Source organism: Macaca nemestrina, chromosome 5, assembly GCF_043159975.1.
Source record: "Macaca nemestrina isolate mMacNem1 chromosome 5, mMacNem.hap1, whole genome shotgun sequence".
In the NCBI taxonomy this organism is placed as follows: Eukaryota; Metazoa; Chordata; class Mammalia; order Primates; family Cercopithecidae; genus Macaca; species Macaca nemestrina.
The window spans coordinates 169,911,782-169,920,903 of record NC_092129.1 but is presented as its reverse complement, the minus strand read 5'-3'; positions in this window follow the sequence as shown (position 1 = coordinate 169,920,903).

The following is a 9,122-nucleotide window of genomic DNA, read 5'->3' as shown; positions in this document are numbered from 1 at the left end:
ACCAGCCTCGCCTTGGGGCGATACAATAGGAGGCTAAGGATGCAGGAGAGGCTAGCAGTGAGTCTTTCTTTTTAGAGGGGTGTCTATATGCTGTGCTTCTTCACCTACCTCAAGATAAATGACCTGGGTTCCAGAGAACTCCCTGGAGAGCTTTAAGTGTCTCGTGGAGTTTGGGAGGCGTAAGGACTGATGTGACCTGCAAAGCAGACGGCTGTTTGCAGTGGCGAGAGAAGGCGGTATTTGAAGCTACCTCTTCTTCCAAGAGTCAGTGAGTCATACATGCACCAAGTCTCCCTAGGGGTAGGGTGGATCCACGTCCCCCCACCGGGGCGAGGTGAGCAGCACATGCCAGGACCTGAAGGTGACGAGTGAGTGCCAGCTAACAGGGGCTGCCCATGTTCCGGAGCTGCAGCTCATGAACTGGCAGCAATAGAGGAAGAGGATTGAGAAAACTCACAAAAGCATCCACAGAAGAGCCAGCGTGTACACATCTGCCACTCCCAAGGGCACCAACCCCTAGATGCAACTGAATCCATCCTTGAAGAGCTTTGTTCTTTGGAACCTGAGAAACTGCTATGGTCTGAATGTTGATATCCCCCCCCCCCCGAATTTGATTGTGAACCCTCATACTCAATATGACAGTATTAAGAGGTGGGACTTCTGGAAAGTGATTAAGTCATGAAGGTGGAGCCCTCATAAATGAGATCAGTGCTTTTATAAAAGAGATAGAAGGAAACTGCCTTCCTCTTCCACCATGAGAGTACCCGTGGAAGGTACCATCTGTGAAGAACAGGCCCTCCCCAGACACTGAATCTGCCAGCACCTTGACCTTGGACTTTCCAGCCTCCAGAATCGCTCAGTGATTGGAGAAGGTGGAGGATCCAGGAAGCAGGAACAAACACTGACTGGGTCCCCCTCCCAGCCACATGCTTCCAGACTTAAGCCAGCCTCCAGGTGTTGGAGGGAGGAGAGAAGTACTGATTTGAATGAGATGGTCACATTTCTCAGTTTGGTTGGACTGTATTTTGTAATAGTTGAAAAATGAGACAGTTTATGAGATTAACCAGGAAAGCTGGTCCATGAGATTTCATTCTGCCATGGGGATAACATAAAAATATGGATAATAGCAAACGTTGACACCACATTTAGTGTCTTACATTTATTAACTTTTTTTTTTTTTTTTTTTTTTTGAGACGGAATCATGCTCTGTCGCCCAGGCTGGAGTGCAGTGGCCGGATCTCAGCTCACTGCAAGCTCCGCCTCCCGGGTTTACGCCATTCTCCTGCCTCAGCCTCCCGAGTAGCTGGGACTACAGGCGCCCGCCACTTCGCCCGGCTAGTTTTTTGTATTTTTTAGTACAGACAGGGTTTCACCGTGTTAGCCAGGATGGTCTCGATCTCCTGACCTCGTGATCCGCCCGTCTCGGCCTCCCAAAGTGCTGGGATTACAGGCTTGAGCCACCGCGCCCGGCCTTATTAACTTATTAATTAGGTTTGTGTGCTTCACCAACTCTTATAATTCCCATTGCATAATTGAGGAGGCTGAAGGCCAGAGAGGTTAAGAAATTCGTCAAGGTCCACAGCTAGTAAATGGCAAAACTGGGATTTGAATCCAGACTTCAGTGTCTAGTTGTGGAACTAAAATGTTTCCCCATCGCTGAATCCTTATTTCCATTCTTAACCAAACCTCGCCTGACTTCAAGCCCTAACTCCAACCTCCCCAGCTCAGAAGCTTCCTTGGCTGTGTCAGCTGAAGGAGCCTCCCCTACTGTCCTGTGCTTCCAGGGGTGCCGTCGTGGCTGCAGAGTGGCCGTCACCTTAGACAGTGGGGGCTTCTTTTGTGGAATCATGTTCAGAACCTGCAGTACATCTATTAAATACGTTCGATCCTGGAACTGCTCTTTTGATAGTGGATAGGATGTTTGGAGCCATCCAGACACCACTTGGAGTCCAGTGAAAAAGCCAGCAGTCAAGCTTTGAGAAACCATTTTTGGTACAATGAAATAGGGTGCACTCTAACTGAATGAGACTGCTTTTCTTCTATGGTTTAAAAGATGGAACTAAGTGTGATTCCCAAAAAAGTCCCCCCAAAAGTATGTCTTGGCAGCCTTACTGGAAAGCATGTGTTCCAAAGGATCTATGCAGGGTAAAACTCATTTGCAAGTATCTGTTCCTTTTTTTAATCAATTTTTCTAATCATGCTCATCATTGTACTCAGCTTTCATTTATTTATGTTCTTTCTGTGCAACTAGATTATGAAATTGTGAGGAAGGAGACTAGCTTCTTTTTCTTTTCTTTTCTCTTTTGTTTTTGAGACAGGATCTCGCTCTGTCACCCAGGCTGGAGTGCAGTGGTGGGATTACAGCTCACTGCAGCCTCGACCTCCTTGGCTCAAGTAATTCTCCTGCCTTAGCCTCCCCAGGAGCTGGACTACAGGCACACACCACCACAGCTGGCTAATTTTTGTATTTCTTTGTAGAGATGAGATCTCGCGATGTCACCCGGGCTGCTCTTAAACTCCTGGGCTCAAGCAATCCTCCTGCCTCAGCCTCCCAAAGTGCGTGGCCTAGATTGTATCTTTTTATGTTTCTCATTCCTTTTTACAACCTGGGGACTTGTACATAATAAGTACAAAATAAGTATGGTTTTCATTAGACTGACAAAATTTGGGGAAAGTTTCTATCCAAGCAGAATGAAGAGGGGGTTTCCAGCCATGCAGATGAGCTGAGGTCCAAGGCTGGAGAGAAGGTGCAATGCTGGAGTAACATGAGAAACATTCGGCCTACTTGGCTAGAGCATCTCACGGGGGCAGAGGTTACTTAGTGGGATCATGGGAGATAGATTAGAAAGGGATGTTTTATGGCAGATTAGATGCTTATCCTCTATGATAGTGGTTTCAATTTTTATTATCATTAAGATTTTCCCCTGCTCCCTCTTCCCTGCCTCAAAATTCCCTAAACCATATATAAGAACACAATTTGTAAAGCAGATAAAAGCAAAAGGGCTCCGGTTAAAATCATGGGGGAGGGACCCAGATATGACTTCATCGATGTGGTTCCCTATATGCACATGCCAGGCACCTCTGAGGAATCCTCGGGCTCTTCCAGGGCAGTTTGAACCACTGGTGTGGACACTGGGAAACACTGGATAGCATGTTCCTTTTGTCTGTCTGTCCACATGTAGCCCCTGGCTTCCTGACAGTCCTCCATCAGTATCTGGTTCTCACAGTGTCACATCTCAACTCTCTCAGGAGTGTTTTGGAGCCACCGTCCCTGTGGCAGGCTCTATACCTAGCCATTCCTCTTTCTTCTTTGCTAATAGAATCCAATTTTAGTTAGGACAGCCAAGTACTCAGTGACATGGTGACTGACCTAAGGCAAGGATTGGCCAAACCCAGCGGCTAACTCTTTTGGTAAATAAAGTTTTATTGGAACCCAGACGTGTTCATTTGCTTCCTTAGTGCCTGTGGCTACTTTTGTATTATAGCAGCAGAGTTAGGTGGTAGTGAGAGAGACTGTATGGCCTCCTAAATTCTTTGCTATCTGGTCCTTTGAGCAAAAAGTTTGAAGACCCTTGGTCTAAGGCAACAATGGCAATCCATTCTCCTTTGCTAAGATTAGGGGTAGTCATATAACCACTTTTGACCAAGGAAAGGTAAGGTAAATTCTGATGGAAGCATCTGAGAAATATTGCCTTCCCTGATAAGACAGAGGAATATGAGAATGTTCTTTTTGTCTCCTCTCTTCCATTCTGTCATATGAGGATGTGCTGTCTGGAGCTGTGGCAGATAATACATGAGCCTGATTCCTTGATGGCATCATTCAGTTCCTAAATCTACCTTTGGACCATCTACTTTCCAACTGTTTGTAGAGTAAACAATAAATATCCTGATGGTTTAAGCAATTCTTCACTGGGTTTTTGTTAGTTGCAGCTGAATGTAGAATAACTAGGGCATTTGTTTAAAAACCTAATAGGAAAAGACAAGAGTGTTCTTGTTGAAGTTGTGTCACAGAATGAAACATAGGAAATCTAGTAGATAATAATAATAATGATGAAAGCTAGCATGCCAGTCGTCACTAAATCAAGTACTCTACAATCCTATGATCCCAAAACCCAATGGAGACACTATTGTCATTATCTCCATTTCACAGATGGGGAAAGTGAGGTTTAGAGAAGTTTGACAATTCGCTCAGTTCCACAGTTAAGCACAAGAGCTCAAGTTCGCACCCACGTGTTGTTGACTTCGAAAGCCAAGCGCCTATCTGCTGTTTGACACCTCCATTTCTGACGACAGATCCGAATTCAAATCCCAACTCAGCCACGTGGAAGGCAAGTTACTTAATCTTCTTAAGCCCCAGTTTTCCCACAATAATGTAGAGATACTACCTTCCTTTAAGAGAAAATGCTGCCACTACAGTGCCTGAAACGTGGTGTTTCATTGTTTTTGCTTCGGTGCTTGTTTCTTTAACAGGGAGTGGATGGCTGGAAGTTAGCTATCTATAGGAGTAACCAAGAGGTGCAAAAGAAAGTAGCAAGGGAAGTAAAAATAGACTCCAGTGAGCAGAGAAAGGCATACCAGCTCCTGATGAATTAAAGGAGGCTGCCGTGGGTCCTGGAGTGGGGTTCAATGAGAAGAACGCATGGTACGGAGAGGGCCATGAGGCTCACTCCTCACGAGTATGCATTGTGTTTGACCAAGAACTTGGCGACTTTACGGTCAGCTGTGGCCCGAGAGCACTTTCTAGTCCATTGTCCTGTTTCAAGGAGCTTTGAAAAATTGTAAGGAACTAAACAGAAAGGAATTGCTTGAGTTGTTGGTACGATTCACTTTTGTGTAAAACTGAGCCACTGTGCAGAAGTGAGTGTTTTTCAAAGTGAGGTCACTGATGCCTATGAACATTTCGCATGTCGGTATTTTCCTCGCTGTGGTAAGGCCCTTTACTCATGATGAATGGAAATCTGAAGACTCGGAGGAAGGGTCAGAGATTACCTTTGTGGCTGTTAGCTCCATTTGAGCAGTTTCCTCTCTGAGCATTCCTGTACAGTTTTTAATGGAGGAGAATAATCGAGACCAGCCCGCTCAAAGAGCTTATGAAAAATAGATGAAATTTAGAGTTTAAAATCCAGAATTAATTGTTAGGCCTACTTTTAAAAGAGAGCAAGAAAAACGACCCCAATGGCTTATTATATAACATCCAGATGTTCGGCATCAGCCAGACCAGATGAGGGATGACTTTTTCGCTTTTCATCTGGATGCTTTGGCCTCTCTATAGACACAGCGAAAGAGGGCAGTTATATAAGAAGCTTGCTGGAGTGGCCTTGTCCTCATTCTCAACTTGCCCTTCAGGAGACCCATGAACATTCAGCTGCATTTTTAAGCTTCGATGTGATCGATTCTTAATGAACGCATTCCTTAGACCCAGCGTGGGCTTGAGAAGTTTCTGGAAATCATTCAATCTGATCATTGGCTCCAGGTAGACAAAGTACTGAATGAGAGAAATTTTCCCTTCTCATTCAAATGTTTGAGGCTCAGGTAGACCTAGACTGGCTTTATCATAAAGGAACTAATATAACGTGTCTAACATATTATTAAAATATGTTTGTGGGCTTTTAAAAAGTGACAGCTGCTCTTCAGAGTGACAGACAGGTGTCCACATTTTAGCTTGCTTTGTTTGTCACTGGGTATGTTTGTTCTTACCAGCAACGCCTGGGAAGGGCAGCAAACACTGTTGTGCTTGGATACGAAAACCAAGGCCTGATTAGCGTAAGCGTTTGTTGAAAAAGCATTTTCTCCGCATGCTAATCTCTACTTATCCTGTGGGGAAATCCTTTCAATCCCATACCTGATAAATAAATCTGGCAAGCGAATAAACACTCTCAAGTCTCTTTCTGGTATATAATTCCACCTGTTCTGTGAGTTCTGCCGGCCTCTGAGCTCGGGCAGTATTGTGTACCTTTCAGACCCACCTGGAACAAAGCCGGCTGAGGAAAAGCAATGTTTGCTGTGACCCTGCCTATCACTGAGCACTCAACAACCTTTCACAAGAACCAAGCGGGTGTTCAGGGCTCCTGTGGACTTCTTGGATTATGGTAGATTTTTTTTTGGTGCTTTTGTTGACCTTGAACACTCCACTAGGCATTGGCTAATACTGCTGATCAGAAACATCATGCTCCTTTTCCTTCTGATTTTCCACCCAAGAATAGGGGTGCTGGAGCTGCTGCAAAAATCCTTTTTGAAAGTGAAAGTCAGGTCTCAGTGCTAACATGCGCTCTTTAATGCCTGTGCAGTCTCCCTGCTCTTCTGCAGGCATCTTGGGCTGCTTCTCCACTGCAGTTCCTACATAACAATATTATGTGATTCTAGTGTGGGATCATGGGGGCAGGGATTATGTCTTTTTGTTTTTGTAAAGACAGCAGCCTGGCACATTCATTATTAATTAACTTTATTAATAATTACTTAATGTTAAATGAATGAACTTTAATGCTTCCTAAGTTTGTGTGTATATTTGTGTGAGACATTGCTGGAGAATGACAGGACCTATTAGATTACGATTTTATTTAAAAATGAATTAGAACAATTTTCTTAAGTCTTTGATAGGATCCTTAAAAATGACAAAAGGTTTGATGGGCACCTATAGTAACAGGGCACACTGCCCCAGTACCATCCAAATAATTATCTTCCATATCTGAGACAGGGCATGCAAAGAGGACCCCTAAGATATACCTATGGTTTTCAAGAGGTACACATGCACACATTGAGAATGCCTTTACAAACCCTAAAGGATTCAAGTTCACTGCCCAATGTGTGAAATCGGGCAAATATGCATGATGTTGAAACAAGTTTTAAGATGATACTGGTAAAAGAGGTAGACTGGTTATTTGATAGCTTATCAACAAAAGAGCTTTTCTTTGTTCTCTGTTGCTGTGTAACAAATTACCCCCAAACCTAGTGATTTAGTACAACAAACCTTTATTATCTCACAGTTTCTGTGGGTGAGGATTCTGGGAGCTGCTTAGCTGGCGATTCTGGCTCAGGGTCTCTCATGATGTTACTGTCAGGATGATCAACAGGGGCTGCAGTCATCTGACGGCTTGACTGGTACCGGAAGACCTACTTCCAAGACGGCGCACTCACATGGCTATTGGCAGGAGGCCTCAGTTCCTCACGACCTGGGTCTCTCCCTAGGCTTCCTAAGTGTCCTTATGATGCAGCAGTTCATTTTTGCCACAGTAAATTATCCAAGAAAAGGACCAAGAAGGACACCACAATGCCTTTTATGATTTACTTTCCAAAGACACATACCATCTTGTCTTTTAAGGACATATTTTAAATCCATCAGAGCTGTTGCTTTGATGCAATTTGACAGGTATGTTTTGAGCAGTAGCCGGCCTTTCCAGATGTGCTTGTTAAATTTGTAAATCCTGCTTGCTCTGCACTTTGGAGGGAGTCCACACAGACTTGCCCAATATGAGAAGCAGGTTGTCTGAAAATCAGGACCTGTGGTTCAGAGTGTTTGACTTTGTACCTTCTACTCTCAAACCATTTTTATTTTCTCTGTATGCAACATGGAGAGGGTTCTCCCTGAAATCCACTTCAGTCTCTCTAAAGAATAATAACAATAGCACTTACTATTAGCTGTGTTAAGTGCTCCATGAATACCAATTCATTAAATACTCACAACCTCTCTATGAGTTAGATACTTGTATCATCATCTGTATTTTACAATGGGGATACTGAGAGATGAAATAATTTTCCCAGGGTCATCCAGCCAGTAAATGGTAGCACTAGGGTTTGAGCCCAGAGACTTGGCTTTAGAGTCTGGACATCGACTTCCTTCATTGTGTTGCAATACAGTGTCTGAACCTTCAGCTGGGCTCTTGTGCAGCTTCTACTTTAAGTCAGTCCATCTTAAAAAAAAAAAAAAAAAAAAAAAAAGACTACAAAGTAAGAAGAGATTGAATTCTGGCATTTATTACCACCACCACTGGGCCTCCCACCACCTCCCCATCATCATACTCTCTGGGTTCTAGAAACAGTTCCCTTTCCTGCCCCTTCAGGCCTGTGGATAATAACAGCTCCCATTTGTGGTAGACAGAATGATGTGTCCCCCAAAGATGTCTGTCCCCTAAACCTGTGATTGTGTTACCTGACATGGCAAAAGGGACTTTGCAGCTGTAGTTAAGAACCTTGAGAAGAGAGTATCCTGAATTATCCAAGTATAAGGGAGGAAAAGTTTCTTTGCGTCACCCATTTTAGGCTCACTGGCTGGGACCTCTGTCACAAAAGATAGATTTAGAAGAAAGAAAAGCATACAAGTCTATTTAATATCATTTTTATGTGACATGGGGACTTTTACAAGGAAATGAAGACCCCCAAGAGGCAGTTAAACCCCAGTGGTTGGTTTGTTTGTTTGAGACGAGTCTCATTCACCCAGGCTGGAGTGCAGTGGCATGATCTCGGCTCACTGCCACTTCCGCCTCCTGGGTTCAAGCGATTCTCCTGCCTCAGCCTTCCGAGTAGCTGGAATTACAGGGGTATGCCACCACACCCATCTAAATTTTTGTATTTTCAGTAGAGATGGGGTTTCACTATTTGTATATTTTTTTAGTACAGAAGGAGTTTTGCCATGTTGGCCAGCATGATCTCGATCTCCTGACCTCCTGATCCGCATGCCTTGGCCTCCCAAAGTGCTGGGATTACAGGGATGAGCCACCACGCCTGGCCAAACCCGAGTGTTTTTATAGTGGACTTGAAGAAGAGTGGAGAGTCGTGGAAAAATATGATTGAGGGAAAACAAAAGGAGTATAAGCTCAGGGTGAGAAACTGGGGGAACAGCAAGACCCTTTGCTCAGATTCCTCTCAGTGTCCCTCATCTTGGAGATAAGAATGTCCCCTTCCTCTAAGTGTAGAGAGGCTCCTCTTACATGAGGTTCTTATGACCTGCCCCAGGGGAGAAGGGCAGGGGGAGTCAGAGACACTTTCCTGCACGTGCTATTTCTCAAGTTCTTTTGGCTTAAAATATTCACTCTGACACGGTGCCCTATTGTAGGGTAGAGTGGCTTGAGCCCCATGCCAGGTGTCCTTGATAAGGATCCTTATAGGGGAAAGAGGAAGGGAGGGGA